Source organism: Pezoporus wallicus, unplaced genomic scaffold, assembly GCF_028554395.1.
Source record: "Pezoporus wallicus isolate ANWC-B61680 ecotype Strahan unplaced genomic scaffold, APGP_CSIRO_Pwel_v1 contig_3267, whole genome shotgun sequence".
Lineage (NCBI taxonomy): Eukaryota > Metazoa > Chordata > Aves > Psittaciformes > Psittacidae > Pezoporus > Pezoporus wallicus.
In genome coordinates this window covers 563,024-579,674 of record NW_026642849.1, presented here as the reverse complement: position 1 = coordinate 579,674, position 16,651 = coordinate 563,024, and the positions used below count along the sequence as shown (strand labels likewise).

The window sequence follows — 16,651 nt, the reverse complement described above, 5'->3', positions numbered from 1 at the left end:
GGTTGGGAAAGGTTAGGCAAAAAGCCAAACTGAGTACGAAACACTTTATCTTGACATGAGCAAAATGTTACGTTGACATCAGATGTTATTTTGTTATGGTGTGTTTTGTTTTTGTGGTTTTTTTTTTGTCTAATCAATCATTCCAATAATTTCTGTTCCATTTAATGTAAATCACACCCCTCCTTTCCTCATGTCCCTCCCGCTTGCTCAGCTCTATCATGCCAGTAAGCATATAAGTACTTTTGTACTCAGAATAAATCTAAACTATTCAGATGCTAAAAGCAAGAATGAGGAGAATTTAAAACTAAAAACAAAAACAATGAATTCTGCAGAATGCAGACAAGCAACAAAAATGCTGTCATGAAAAAGACTGAGTGACATTGCAGACAAACTTATGTCAGGGAAATAATGCATTTCTTTCCATATGTATATGTACATGTCATAGACATAAATTACAGGTAGAGATATCCAGGTACACCACTAATATTGATTTCTAATGGAATCAAGTGACTTGAAATGAGCAGAGAGGAAGGAAATAAATCAGTACATTTCACAACCATTTAATCGTTAGTAAATTCATTAATTTTTAAAAAGGAAAAGAATCACATCCAGAATTATGAATCTCAAATGGCAATGGTGTTTCCTGAACAAACCAGTTAATGCTAGCACTTACTACACTGAGAGGCCATTTGAAATTAACTTTCAAATGACAAAAAAAAAGAAGTCTGCTTTGCAAGACAACTGAACAAGATTAATTTCTAACAAGGACAGACTGTTTCACATATTTGTTCCAATAAAGTAACAGCTTTTCTCTTGGCCATTTTAAATTTACAAAGAGCAGGATGAAATTTTCTGCTTACATATAAAGTACCGGCATTTTGATGAGGTAATGGGAAACTTAAATTTACCCAAGAGAGTGTTTGAATATTCCTTCCTCCACTTTTTTTTTCTTAATTAAAAATTCATGTTGCACTTAATTGCTAAGTTTGCCCAAAGTGTAATAAACAACTGAAGAAGCCATTGAGCACCAGGTAACAAATACATTACTTAGTGTGATATGACAAGAAATTACTGGCCCAATTAGAGACATAGATTCTTTGGTGTATCATAAGAAAAAAAATAAAGATCCCTAATGAAAATAAGATGCTCTGCAAAGCCAAAACACCATCTACATATTGTAGGCTTTGAAGTCTAAGAATGTCTCCTGGGAAAATTGAAAATAACACACTAAGCAAGTTACAGATTAAAGCCATTTACTTTCTGTGACATTCTGTGGCTGTGTACTGCAAGGGTGTATTAGGAAAGAACAGCATTATCAGCTATCCAGGGAGAGAGTAGTTTGAAAATTTAGAAAAGACTGCACCTGGGTTGGGGCAATCCCAGGCACAGCTACAGGTTGGGCAGAGAAGAGATTCAGAGCAGCCCTGCAGAGAAGGACTTGGGGGTGCTGGTCGATGAGAAAATGAACATGAGCCGGCTTCAATGTGTGCTCAGAGCCCAGAAAGCCAACCATATCCTGGGCTGCATCAAAAGGAGTGTGACCAGCAGGTGCAAGGAGGTGATCCTGCCCCTCTACTCTGCTCTTGTGAGACCTCACTTGGAGTATTGTGTGCAGTTCTGGTGTCCTCAACATAAAAAGGACATGGAACTGTTGGAACAAGTCCAGAGGAGGCCACGAGGATGATCAGGGGACTGGAGCACCTCCCGTATGAAGACAGGCTGAGAAAGTTGGGGCTGTTCAGCCTGGAGAAGAGAAGGCTGCGTGGAGACCTCACAGCAGCCTTCCAGTATCTGAAGGGGGCTACAGGGATGCTGGGGAGGGACTCTTCATTAGGGACTGTAGTGACAGGACAAGGAGTATCAGGTTAAAACTTAAACAGGGGAAGTTTAGATTGGATATAAGGAAGAAGTTCTTTACTCTAGGGGTAGTGAGGCACTGGAATGGGTTGCCCAAGGAAGTTGTGAATGCTCCATCCCTGGCAGTGTTCAAGGCCAGGCTGGACAGAGCCTTGGATGACATGGTTTAGTGTGAGGTGTCCCTGCCCATGTTAGGGGGGTTGGAACTAGATGATCTTAAGGTCCTTTCCAACCCTAACTATTCTGTGATTCTATATGTTTTTCCAACATGATGTTGTTACTACTGTAAGGTCTTGGTTTATAAAACCATGCTTTTATGGATAGGTGCCTATTTATCCTCGCATAACACATGCACCGTCACTCCTGTCATCCACTCTGCAGAATCAAAGGGACACTCTCCTGTGATCTGCCGAGTGCATCCATCATTCAGGAAAGTCTCTGGGAGTTAAAAACATCTGTCTCTTCCCTAAAGACATTCAGCACCTCACAGCATCAAACTCAAAAGGGAAAGTGTTAAAGATCCAATAACAACAAAAAAAAAACACAACAAAAAGAAAAAGAAAAAAGCAAGCTTACTTGAAAGGAAACTGTGGCTGGAAGTCCATGAGCTACAAATCAGAGCAATTAAATTCAGAAGCAATGCTTCCCTCACTTAAAAGGAAATTGTAAGAACAGTCTCTTGAACAGCAGTTTTGCTGCTGTGGTGTAAAGTTTTAAATGTTTCATAGTCAGCTTTTTAAAGATATTGCTACGTGTGTTAAAAGCCACAAAACAGATAACTCCAGTTTTCCCCCACATCTGAGTAAATTTAAGGCCTCTCTTTACGGTAACTCTTTTCTGGCCTGACAATGAGGAACAGTAAATCAGCTGCTTCAGATTATCTCCAGTCTTCTATGAAGCCACTTGAGGGATATTTCTATGGTTTGGAATTCAGGAACTTAATAAGGGCAAAGCAAATGAGGACAGAATTTGCCTCCTCAAATAACACAGGGAATCAGTAGCAAATCTTAGTACATCCTCAGACACCGTACAAAACCCTTTAATGCAGTAAGCTGCCAGTATGGAATTTCTTTGTAACTGGATTTAAGAATTATTCTTCTGATGAGCAAAACCCAATCCTGTGTGCTACTGTGGATGGATCTCCACTTACAACAGGTCTGCAAGATGCCAGTGTCAAAGAACCTGCAGTGACGGAAGACTGAACCCAAGGTTGCTTCTGCAGAAAGCCAAACATACAAACACAATCTGAAGTTGGCTTCCCAAGCTTGATCTCCCCTCTAGTTCCTCTTTCCAGCTTTCTCTGCAGAAAAATGTAGAGTGAGAAGAAAGCAAAGAGGTTTTTGCTGCAACACACTACCACTACACATTACTGCTCTTGACCAAATTACGAGCATTTAAATTCTGAAACTTTTAAAAAGAACAGACAAGTTGGGGGGGGGGGGAAAAGTCTGCTCATGAGCTCACCTGCATTTATTTTACACCAGAGTAATTTCACTGATCAGACAGGTACGGCAAAAGATTCATTTCAGAAGAAAATCTCCTTCTAGTTCTTGTTTTGTTTTCTAAAGGCGTAATTCTGTGTAACTGTTTATAGCACTTCATTTTAAGGAATCCATCATAACAGCCTCTGAGTGCACGTAATTAAATCAACGTATCAGTATGCTCTGACTACATTAGGAAAACTGCCCATCCCATTGCCTAACTCAGCAGTAGCAGAAAAGCAGACTAACACCTTGAGTTGAACACAAAACTCAAAACATGTCTTTAAATTATCCTGTTAACATAGACCATCCTTCTCGTGACAAAGCAAATATGTAACACACAATGTAAACACATCACATATGCATAATAACAATAAGACCTCAGTGGCAGAGAAAGCATTTAAAATGTGCCAAGAAAACTCAAAACATTTCACTAGGGAGGCTCTGTAAAGAAACAAGAACCCACACAGCCATTTTTCCTAGGGATAAACGACCAGCTATGGCTAACGGCATTCAGCTTCCCCACAGACCATCACTCTTCTCCTGTTATTAATCAATAGGGGAAAAAAAGTAGGAAGGAAGCCTTCACATTATCACGTAAGTGAACAGAAAACTGTAGGAAACATTTTTAACTTTATATGATCAAACAGCTATATAAAGAAAATTGGGAAACCTGTGCACGCTCCACTGAAGTTACAGTGAGTGTTTTCTTCTTCATTTTAAAGAAGGTTAACTAGAATAAGTTGAAAGAATAGATTCATATGTGTCAATCTCCATTCAGTTTCTATACATACCTACATGCTTCATGGACGTCTGCCCATTTCTAATAGATGTGTATCAGCCACATGTATAGTGGGCAGATTTTTCAGTTCGTTTGGTTGCTGTGGCTGCCTAATAGTGTGTTGCATACCAGACTTGTTAGCAACTTACTTTTTCTTTTCCTGTGAATATTTGTTCTGTGCAAATAAGACTCTAAATACCTCAACTTGTAAAATTCCTTCAGTGGTAACACTCGATGCTGTCCCTAGCCCTCACACGATTTTATGATATTTTTGCCTCAAAGCAGAGCACACATGTAATTCATAAATCTTACAGAAAGCTTGCATGTATTTGGTTTTGTATTTATTGGCAAGAACCAATGTTGTCAAGGTTATCTATGCAGGATTCCTGAAAATCAAAGGAAAAGACAGCAATCGCTGCTATCCTTCTCCTAGAGGTGCCACACTATGCACAGCGCTTGTGAATGAAGTGATTCTGCTGTACCAAATTTACAAGCTACACATAATTTGTACGGTTACGTATTTGTATTATAAAAAAACACATAGAAAACACACAATTTCAAAATGGTACCATTAATACCTTACACTGAATTAGTTTTCACTTGAATTTACAATAAAGAAAATATATAGGCAACTGTATTTGTGGCTATCCTATCGCTTGTTACATAAAACCATTACTAGAACAGCTAGAAAGTTATGCTAAACAACTACATATATAAAATTTATAGAAATAATATATTGTATATTGACTAGGAAACATTCCTCAGATTTAGTGTTACCTACTATACCACTACTACTAATAGTCACTGCTATAGAGAAGCGAGTGAATAAATAGTTGTCTTTCATTCCCATTTTGTACGCAGTTTAGTCGAGATAATGCTTTGCTTACATTTAACTGCAAATCCACTGTACAAATAAAGATGATTATTCTAAATATTAACCTTGTTAAACAGCATGAGAAAAATAATAAATAAACCCACAACAAAAACCCAGAAGTGACAAAAATAATAAAAACATGCCATTAAACCCCCCCAAACTATTGTACATTCAGGAAAATTAATTTATGTGGAGATGGCCTACACAGTTTTGAACAGCACCTGTTCAAAATGCAAAGGCATATGAACACTCTATTTTTATCAAATAGTGATTTAATGCAATGTTACTGTAACATATTTTTCATTAGCAAACTGTGCAACAGATTTAATGATACACAGCAACTGCACACTCACATTCAGTTTTACTTAGGATTTAAGGATCCACCAACCAAACTGCACAAAATGTCCATTGTTTTTCCTACAGTATAGAGAAATCAATTGTTCTGCCTTCTAGAAAAAGCCAACACCCCAAAACTACAAAACCAGGGGTTTTAGATGCTACTGAGTAAAACAAAAGTGATACAAAAATTACAACATACTCCTCTCTAATTTATGATAGGCTTCCATTTACATCCTTTTACTCTTGTCAGGGGAAGACAGGGGCCATAAAAGAACTGTAGAGGATACAGATTGTGACCAATACTAGATGAAGAGTGTTGCTGGAATATTCTTTCACCAGATTGCAGGCTGCTTCTATCCACAACCCACTACCTAAGATCCTCCTATAAAGGACTCAGCCACATCTTCCTTTGCCAGGAGTCTGAATAACTGTCCAAACACATTGGTCTGATAAGGTTTTCATTCAAGATAAAAGGGAGCTGATTAGCTCCTAAGCTGAGGAGAAGACTCTGCTGAACTTTTCAGATTTATGATGTACTCTGCTCAAGCCATATTTCTACAGACCATGCAGAAATCCTGGAATGAATGAGACTCCACAGCAATATTTAATCTTCCACTGTGGAGGCATAATAGGACCAGCAGACTTCTGTTAACTGAGGTCCCTAATCCTTGCACTTGGAAAATATACAGGTGCTCACAGGCCAGTGTGCAGAAGTAGGAGCTCCACCTTCCCATCTTGTCACTGCTCCTCCTTCAACTGTTTTCTGCTAAAAATGAAAGGTCTCCCTTCCAGCACAGTCCTTTAAAATCAATGCATGTTCCTCTTCCTCTCCTGAAGGGAGGAAGAAATTGGCCCCAAATTCCATATTTAAAATGTTGTGGGCTTTTTATTATACTGAAGGATTTATGTTTTTTTTTTAAGTGAACCTAACAACATAGTTTGATTACTTGGGTGGCTTTCAGAGTAGTTACTTCACAAAAACCTGTTTCCTGTCCACTGCCTCACTCCCCAACGTTCTCACACGAACTCATATACACCATCTCAAAATGGGGGTTTAATTTAGAATTTGCCCAATTAACACTGCCTAGCTACACTACCAATATTGACTCAGAGCTGAAAAAGGCTATTTGCACTTTTGGACAAAATTCTAAAGGTCATCAACAAGTCCTTTTCAGCAAAGCAATTTAGGCACTTAGGAAGCTATAAGCATTACTACATTATAAGGTGTCTCTACAGAGTTTTTTACTAGCAGTTGAAAATTCACACACCTTGTGGCATCCAGAACCCATGCCTAGCACAGGGTAAGGCCACTGAGTCATGCTGATATGCCATATGGGCAAAATCTTGAAGCAGATTCTCCTGGAAGGCATGCTAAGGCACATGAAAAACAACAAGGTGCTTGGTGACAGCCAGCATGGCTTCACTAAGGGGAAATCTGCCTGACCAATTTGGTGGCCTTCTATGATGGGGCTACAGAACTGATGGACAGGGGTAGAGCAGTTGGTGTCATCTACCTGGACTTGTGAAAAGTGTTCAACACTGTCCCACAAGACATCCTTGTCTCTAAATTGGAGAGACATCAATTTGATGGATGGACCACTCGGTAGATAAAGAACTGGCTGGATGGCTGCATGCAAAGAGTTGTGGTCAATGGCTCAATGTCCAGCTGGAGACCAGTAATGAGTGACGTCCCTCAGGGATCAGGGTTGGGACCGGTCTTGTTCAACATCTTTGTCGCTGACATGGACAGTGGGATTGAGTGTGCCCTCAGCAAGTTTGCCGATGACACCAAGCTGTGTGGTTCAGTTGATACCCTGGAGGGAAGGAATGCCATCCAGAGGGACCTCGACACGCTTGTGAGGTGGGCTGATGCCAACCTCATGAAGTTGAACCATGCCAAGTGCAAGGTCCTACACCTGGGTTGGAGCAATCCCAGGCACAGCTACAGGTTGGGCAGAGAAGAGATTCAGAGCAGCCCTGCAGAGAAGGACTTGGGGTGCTGGTTGATGAGAAAATGAACATGAGCTGGCAGTGTGTGCTCGCAGCCCAGAAAGCCAACCGTATCCTGGGCTGCATCAAAAGGAGCGTGACCAGCAGGTCGAAGGAGGTGATCCTGCCAATCTACTCTGCTCTTGTGAGACCTCACCTGGAGTATTGTGTGCAGTTCTGGTGTCCTCAACATAAAAAGGACATGGAACTGTTTGAACAAGTCCAGAGGAGGCCACGAGGATGATCAGGGGACTGGAGCACCTCCCGTATGAAGATAGGCTGAGAAAGTTGGGGCTGTTCAGCCTGGAGAAGAGAAGGCCGCGTGAAGACCTCATAGCAGCCTTCCAGTATCTGAAGGGGGCCTATAGGGGTGCTGGGGAGGGACTCTTCATTAGAGACTGTGGTGATAGGACAAGGGGTAATGGGTTAAAACTTAAGCAGGGGAAGTTTGGATTGGATATAAGGAGGAAATTCTTTCCTGTTAGGGTGGTGAGGCACTGGAATAGATTGCCCAGGGAGGTTGTGAATGCTCCATCCCTGGCAGTGTTCAAGACTAGGTTGGACGAGGCCTTGGGTGATATGATTTAGCGTAAGGTGTCCCTGCCCACAGCAGGGGGGTTGGAACTAGATGATCTTAACGTCCTTTCCAACCCTAATTTTTCTATGATTCTATGGCTTTTGATCAGTTCAGAAAGTGGGCACAGTTCACCTGGGTTTCACATCCACACCATCCTCTGACTCTTCAGACGACTTCAGTGCTTTTGAAAACTTCACCCTGTGCCAGAGCAGGTCAATGCAATGAACCAAGAAAGCAGAAAATTAAATAGGGAGTATGAAGAATCCTTTCAAAACTGACCCTCAGCATCTCTCTGCTTCTAAGGTGGCCAATGGACTCAACTCTGATGGAAAGAGATGCTCCCTAATGATCTCCTTGTTACTCAGCTGAAGGCACAGAGCTAAGAGGTATATACCCTTATAAACGGGTTATACCCTTAGAAAAGTGAAGAAAAGTAAACGGGTTATCTATCTTTAGACAGAAGATCTCAAAGGGATTTCTACAGACTATACAATAACTCCAGAGATTCCTCCTTTAGGACTTTGATCCAAAGAGTATTACTTTGACTTTAATGGACTTTGGATTAGGCAAATGCTGCAGGGCATACATTTATTTATGTAGAACATGTATCTCCCCGTGTAATTCAGTATTGCTAGCAACTGCAAAGTATCCTGTGTATACAGCTTAAAGAGTTCCTTTTCTTGAACCCATGCAGCAGGTTCAAGCATAAAAATGCTATTTCCCAAAATCTTGCCCCATTTTACTCACCCCCAACAAGAAAACACACATTGTTGGATCAAAAAGCCATTATCTCTCAGCTTGCATTATCAGAAACTCACTTGCTTTAAAGATTATTAGAAACCCACTTGCTCTAAAGAATTCTCATCAGGAGTTACATCCAGCTGGTGAAACAGCCTCCTGTCTCCCTAAGAAATCCCAAATCCCTGTCACAGATTAACCTGTCCTACAGCCAAACACATCCACGCAACTAATGAGTGAGATATAATAGCTGAAAAATTATACTTCTTGACAGTACGATCCCTATGCCAATATGCAGGGTATAAACACGCTTTAATGTTCTTTTTATAAACTGTGCCTCTGTTCTTACAGAATACATTAAATAGGCTGGCATTTAAATTGAGTGCCTTGGGGGAGACGCATCTCCTGCATGCAGTCACCTACATTAAGAAACAAGCGTTCTCCCCAGTTTAGCAACAGGTTTTATAAATGTGTGAAAATTCTTTATGGATGTATTTGTTAACAACAGGAGATCTTTTTTCACACCTGTAAAAGGCATTTAATAATCCTCAGGGAGAGCCTTTCTACTTTCAACAAGTAAGGCATTATATTTGCTTTAAGTTGAATTGTAAGCAACTCCACCAGATCTTCTTGATTCTTTTGCAAAGAAAGGTATGTTCTTAGTTAGGTTTACTTCCAGTTATTATAAATCAGTGGTGTGGCGTGAAAAAAAAAAATTATTTAGTAGTTCAAAAAACTACTTGGATCCTGGATGCGGGCAGACTGAGGCAGGGCATACACAACCTAGGCATCTAGAGTCAATATTCAAAGATTAAAGCTTTTCTGTTGACTGAACCTTCATTCCCCATAACATTAGCTCTCCTCATGGATAGCTTAAATCTTTCTAAATATAGTCATTCTGATTTTTTTAAGCACTATATTTGTCAAAAGATTATTACACAGTTGAGAGAAAAAAATAAAATAAAATTCTTTGATTGTGTCCAAGATGGATTTGACCCTGACACTACTACTTTGGGAAACCAATTTTCTTAATCTCTTTATGAAACAGCTCACTTATAAATTCTTCTCCTTTTGTAAACGGAGGCAAGGTCAGCTACTCTTTAGCACAACAATACATTCCATTAAGTCCATGCCTAAGACAGGAGCACTGAAAGAAAATTCTTTCTGCAGAATACATTATACATCCCATTTCAAGAGTGCATTATACATCAGTTTTTCAATATCTTAAATAATCTACATGATACATTGGTCCATATTATGTATCATGTATTCATTCCCCTGCAGCAGTTTTGGATTCTATTCCACTGAATTATGTAATGCAACTGTCGGCTCTTGTCCTGCACCACTTTATTTCATGTCATATTGCTTCATTCTACATATGGCTCTTTCTGCATTATGGCAGAGTTACAATATATAAATCACCATAACTTCGATGTCCTCTCAATATACATCGAGTGATAGGTCCCTTTCTTTATGTAAAATTACCAGTGACAAAAACAAGCAAGACAAAATGTTACAGGGCTACTGAGTGCCCCTTCAACAGACATTACCATAGCTGGATTTTCCCATGACTTATACAGCTCATCTTCACAGTTTGCATTCCAGAGGTAAACTGTTGCATGTGAAATTAATGTTTTAAGAGGAACTGATTTCTGCAAACATTCTTCAAAAGCAAGTATCATAGCCCAGGGTTTCCATAGAGAGAATAATCTATGAATAACTACTGCATGAACCAAGATCTCATTGGAATTATGAATCATGGAATACTAAGTCTCCTGATAGTAATACACCTCAGAGTTTTGCAGAGATGACCACCTTTGCTCAAGAAATTGGTGTAATTTCTTGAGCCACAGCTTCTTCTAGAGCTGCTGTGGGCAAACTGGTGCTGAAAAATAAAATCCCTGGCAAGCAGGGCTGCAAAGGGTTGAAGAAAGGAGCAAAGGAACAAAACACAGCAAACTGGAACAGAATGGGAAAAGAATACAGATGAGGAGACACTCATCTACCTGTTAGTCAAAAATCTAACAGATTTTTGACTCCAAGTTCAAAATTCAGTCATGAGGTGAGAAATGTTTAGTGACTTACAGGATCACAGAATAGTTTGGGTTGGAAGGGACCTTCAAAGCTCATCTAGTCCAATCCCTAAGCAATGAGAAGGGGCATCTTCAACTACACCAGGTTGCTCAGAACCGCATCCAGCCTGGATGTATCACAGTAATTTCTTCTGCATTTGCAGACAGAAAGGTGGAGGAAGAGAAAAAATAATCTAAGCATTATTATATTCCTTTCCTAATCCTTATCTCCCAACTCCTTCCTGGTGAAAATAGTTTCAAAAGATCCTTGAGAAACAGAAGGCTGAATGCACTCCCTTCTAAACCCAAACTCCTTTGTAAATGTTGTACTTGGGGTTTCAGCACACAATGAGACTTTGCGACTCTCAGTCTTCAAAGCCTATACGCTCTGCTCTCAGCAAGAGCAGAGATTAATTAATCTAGCAAGATTCCTGCATTTTGGCAAACTTATTTTGGAAGAAAAACTATTATTAGCTTTAGATACTTTAATTACAAGTTTAAGAGGTGGTCAAAGACAAAGGGCATTTCTCAGATTCTTCAGACTACTTAAAAATAACCAAGTCTTTGATTCAAGGAAAATGATTTATTACATAGTCGAGACACTGTCAATCACAGGCTAATTCCCATTTTTATTGACATTTATATGTGACAAAACCTACTCTACCAAAAAGCTAAGAATGGCTGGACTAGTAATTAATGAGCTGCACCAGCTTTGCTAAGATGGCTCATGCATTAGCTTCCTAGATCCTTAAAAGGATTGTCTTATCAGGTTTGCAGACAAGAAATATCTAATCAAACCACTAACAAGCACACCATAGAAGCTGTTCTGGGTAGTCCTTATGCAGGAAAAGAAACAACATATTTAACTGCCCTGGGCAGCCTGTTCCAATGCCTGACTGCCCTCTCGGGGAAGAAGTTGTCCTAATATCCAGTCTGAAGTTCCCCTGCCACAGTTTGAGGCCATTCTTGCCCTATCATTTGGTCCTTGGAAGAAGAGACCAGCCACATCCTGGCCCCATTCTCCTTTCAGGTAGCTGTAGAGAGCAGTAAGGTCCCCGCTGGGCCCTCTCTCCTCCAGACTAAATTTCCCCAGTTCACTCAGCCATTCCTCATTAGCCTTGTGCTCTTTCAGGCTGAAGCAGAAGGGCACATATCAGTTTTCAGCCAGCAGCTACAGGTGGATGGTAGACTCTTAACTACGTCAATTCATGTCCCTTTCAGATTTACTACCCCTGGATCTGCGTTATATTTCCTACACCAAATGCTATGCTTTAGCATAACACTAAGTAGAAAGAATCATCTCTAAAGCCTTGATACGTGCACAAAACACCTGCGTTTGTGGAAAACTATGGTCCTCACCAGAGTACAGCAGTACCTGCTACCATAAGGAAATCCATCAAAAATTATTATCTAGGTTAGGACAAAGCAGCCTTTTATAGACCGTAAAAGTAACTGGAACACACATAACTTATTCCAATTAGCTGGAAGCCCTGACATAGCAGGTGGCAGCAATGCATCCATTACCATAATGTGGAAAATATATGGTGCATGGAAACAGGCAGTTGTATTTGTCTTGATTATGGAACCCAAAACCAGTACTTTCTAACCTATTTGCTGTGGAAAAATCACTTTTTCTGACACTAGCATGGAAATGAGCCTTGAACAACGGACACAGGCAACACTTCCATGTTTCTTCTACTACATGAGTATCAGGACAATACATCTTCTATGCAGGGAATTGTGTTAAATACACAGGACCACAGAAGTTTATTGTGAACATAAGTAGGAAAAGGTCAAAAAGAATTTTAGGTTATAGAGGGACTTCAAAATCTCCCAAGCTAGGGGAATGAAGATGAGAAGATCCTTCTGACCACTCTACACAAGCACTAATAGCACATAAGAAATGCTAAATATTTGTCTCCCTTTGGAAACCTTAATTATTTGTCATTATTACTCTGTGCTGCAATTTCAGGTTTACCTCTAACCAACTCAGCCATAATTTAGCCATTTACATTCTCCCTGATGTCTCGAACATGGCTGTGTATCAGTGGGAATTTTATGAGCAGAGTATTTACCTCATCATTCGCGCAGATACCTAAAACATGGGAGATCAACATGACTAACCAGATTCATATTTTACAACATTCTGCGGCCTCCTCCTGTTAGACAAAAAAAAAGCTTTTTACAAGTGTAAATGGGAGATTTTTGCCATAGGGTTAAACAAGGCATTAAAATCTCTGAGGAAAAATAGCCTGATGCTGTCATTGACCCTTCGACTTATTTATCATATTTTAAAGCAGTGGATGACAATGTTGTAAATGCCTCACCTAAGAGCAATACATGTAAATCCCTTTTTAAATAACAATTACAGAATACTACGCCTTATCCATGAATTCACAAAATGTTTTACTCAAGATTGTTACCAGCCCTACAGGAGGCAGAGGGAGAAATCTTCATTTACAGATGAAGGAGCCTGAGAACAACTGATAATAAAACTGACTTCCCAGAGGTGCCATAGAGAGTGCAGCAACGCACAGAGAGATCTCTGCTCCCATTCTTGTGCATAACACCAGTCGTGTGAGTCAGATACTCCATGTGAATACACTCAGGCAATTACTTGGGACTTACAGGCAGCTAAAATCACACCTTTATAAACAAGGACAGCTTTTTGAGCTAAGACAAGAGACTCTAAGCACAAGTAAATGAAGTCTAATTGTTATGGATACATGCAATCAGAATGTGGCTCATTAAACATTTCATTGGAATAGCTACATCAGTTTGGTTTTGAGGGTTTTTATAGGATCACAGAATAGTCTGAGTTAGAAAGTACCTTATGATCATCTAGTTCCAAGTCCCCTATGCCATGGGCAGGGATGTCTCACACTAGTGTCTTATAACACTTAAGAGGCAGAATGCAGAGTAACAGCATTGTCTTAATGCTTGCAATGTGTGCTGGTTTGGGCTGGGGTATCATTAATTTTCTTCACAGTAGCTGGTAAGGGGCTATGCTTTGGATTTGTGCTGGAAACAGTATTGATAACACAGGGATGTTTTCATCACTGCTGGGCAGCTTACACAGAATCAAAGGCTTTTCTACTCCTCACCTCACCCCACCAGCAAGGCCGCTGAGGGTGCACAAGGAGCTGACAGGATACACAGACAGGACAACTGACCCCAACTGACCAAAGCGATACTCCATCCCATATGGTGTCATGCTCAGCATATAAAGCTGGGGAAGAAGGAGGAAGGGAGAGTGTCCGGAGTTACAGCAATTTGTCTTCCCAAATAACCATTATGTGTGGATGGCTGAACCTGCCAATGGGCAGTAGAGAATGAACTTCTTGTTTTGCTTTTCTTGTGCATATGGCTTTTGTTTTACCTATTAAACTGTCTTTATATCAACCCATGCGTGTTCTCACTTTTACTCTACTAATTCTCTTCATGTAGGTAGATTTTAGAAAAGCTTATTTACATAGGAGGCGAAGCATTACTTTCTTCTCTCAATAGAGAATTTTGGCAAAAGGAAAAAAAATCAGTTTATAACTGTTTTCCATTTAAAATAATTTTCCCTGATAGCAACTGGGTAAATGACCAAAAATTGTAAGTATAATCGTTTTGTTTCACATGCATGAATTAGTATATGGGACAGCTAAATGCCAACTGGTATCACTGTCGCGCCTACAAAGTTAAAACGCAGTGGTTTGTTATTCTTACTAAGCATCTGGGGGGGAAATTTTAATTCTGAAAGCAAAAGTGGCCTGTCAGATATATTCTGTTATGAGAAGTCTTCAAAGAAAAAAAGACAGGAAATGTTTTTGCATATTGTTCATTTAAAGAAAAAAAAGATAATGCTGCAATAGATAAGAAAAATTATGCATAAGCAGAGGTTCATGCAAACTTTCAGCAATGCTTCTAGCCTGTTGTTTTCATTTATATTTAAAATACAAAGACATTTTAATTAAATTAACATTTACATATAGATTTCTCAATTTAATGAAGCATTTAAGAAATACCCAGCATACAGAATGACATCTTTTAAATTGCTAATAATACCTGATAGTATTTCAGGATGTGCATCTTTCCCTTCATGGATAATTCATCTGACTATCTTGGCAACAGTGTTTGCCATATAGTGTTTATTAGCTAAAGTCTGTATTGCTACTTGTGATTCACCAGAATATAAAAGAAGCAGCAGTTTAGTTGTAGTGAAGGCTCTTTATCTGCTTTCCCAAATTAAACGTGACTGCCTATGCCTTGTGTGACATTAGGTTCCCACCACAGCTCCCAGCTGGGGATGCTGGTCAAGCTGGAAGCAGACCATGAGCTCACTGACATACCAGTAATGTTTATCTAGTTTCAAAGCTCATGACAGTGAAGAATGCATTTTATTTAATGGCTCAATTGCACCTTTGATTAGACAACTCTCACAGACATTTGAAGGGTCTTGCATCTGCAACAGATCTGCCAGGACGAATGCTGTAAAAAGCAATTTAGATATCAAGCTGAACTGGCAATCTTCCTGGAAGGTAAATCCATTAAACCCTGTAAAATACAACTTCTAACCACCTCTATTAGGAGAGATCTTACCTAGATGTTTCTGGCACCTCATGCTAGACCACAATCAACAGTATCCCCCTGTATGTGCTGGTATACACACCTCATAGGCTTAATGAAAAAAGCCTCGTGGCCCAAAAGCTGTGGCCAACAGCAGCACAAACTAGGTAAGAACCTGTTTGACTCAACCACCATGGAGTATAACTAATGTTATACACAGTATGTGGAAACCTCACACAATGTTGAAGTTAACCCATAGATCATTTTCTTATTTCCAGAATATCTAAGTAATCACATAATTAACTAGGTTGGAAAAGCTGTTTAAGATCATCAAGTCATGTCAGAGAGAGTTTCTTGTGCGTATGTTCTCCCAATAATAGGTTAACAAGAGGGCAGAGATTTTTCCTCCATATGGTATTTAAGATTACAATATAAGATTAAGGGCACTCATTTGAGTTTTCCTGTAGCTGTGAGTCTCATTCTCTTCTCCTTCTTCTTTTATTAGAGCTTATTACTGCTGGTTGATCATTTTACTTTCATACAATGTATAGGACCTAGATTTTTAGAAGCTGGTGATTCAAATTAGATGGATGGGACCTGCATTTATACGTGGTATTCATCTGCATTGTTTTACTCTTGTGATAAATACTAGATAGCAGGTAAGTTATTTTAACTTCATTAATGAACTATCCACAGGACCATATTAGTTAATCTGCCACAGGGTATGTATATTCAAATTAGAACGAAAACAAGGTCACTGGCCAAAATGCAACACTTTGAATCAGCAACACCAAATGCCAGCTACCTCAAACCCCAAGTCTGAAATGCAAAGGAAAAGCAGGGAACCAGCGTGTCTTCTCCTGCAAATCTGCTACAAACTTGGTTTCCGTTTCCTAGCAAACTACTACTATGGCATGAACTTACTGAGAAATTGTGATTGGTTTTACCCTTACTAGAATTTAACACACTCGATCAGATAATTAAGATCCCAAGGTAAATGTTCTACAGGGTCTTTGGCTCATTGACTGCAAAACAGAAGATGGAGACAATGCAACAGTGATCTGGAATTAAGATGGAATGCCTGAACACGGCAATACATCCCAACTTCCTAAAAAGGGTTATCTATAAACATCAGATGTACACCAGTAAATTTTAACTACTGTACCTTCATCACCCATATTTAATGCCTTGACAATTATGCAACACAGCCCAGAACATTTGGATTGATGCCTCTGATGAAACTGAAGACAATAAAGTATTTTGTATATTTCTAAGTGAGTGTCCAAGAATACTTAATGGGTTCCAGTGAAGATGCAACAAAGGTATATCTAATATAATGGAAGAAGCTGTCCTCCAACTGTGTTTATTAGGAAATACATCACTATTAAA

General features: G+C 39.6%; 1 protein-coding gene across 28 annotated transcripts in view; it reads right to left on the bottom strand.

Annotated features, from left to right (window-relative positions):
• NRXN1 (neurexin 1) overlaps positions 1 to 16,651 on the bottom strand; it is a 677,900-nt gene that overhangs the window by 244,523 nt on the left and 416,726 nt on the right. The gene's annotated exons all lie outside the window — the stretch shown is intronic.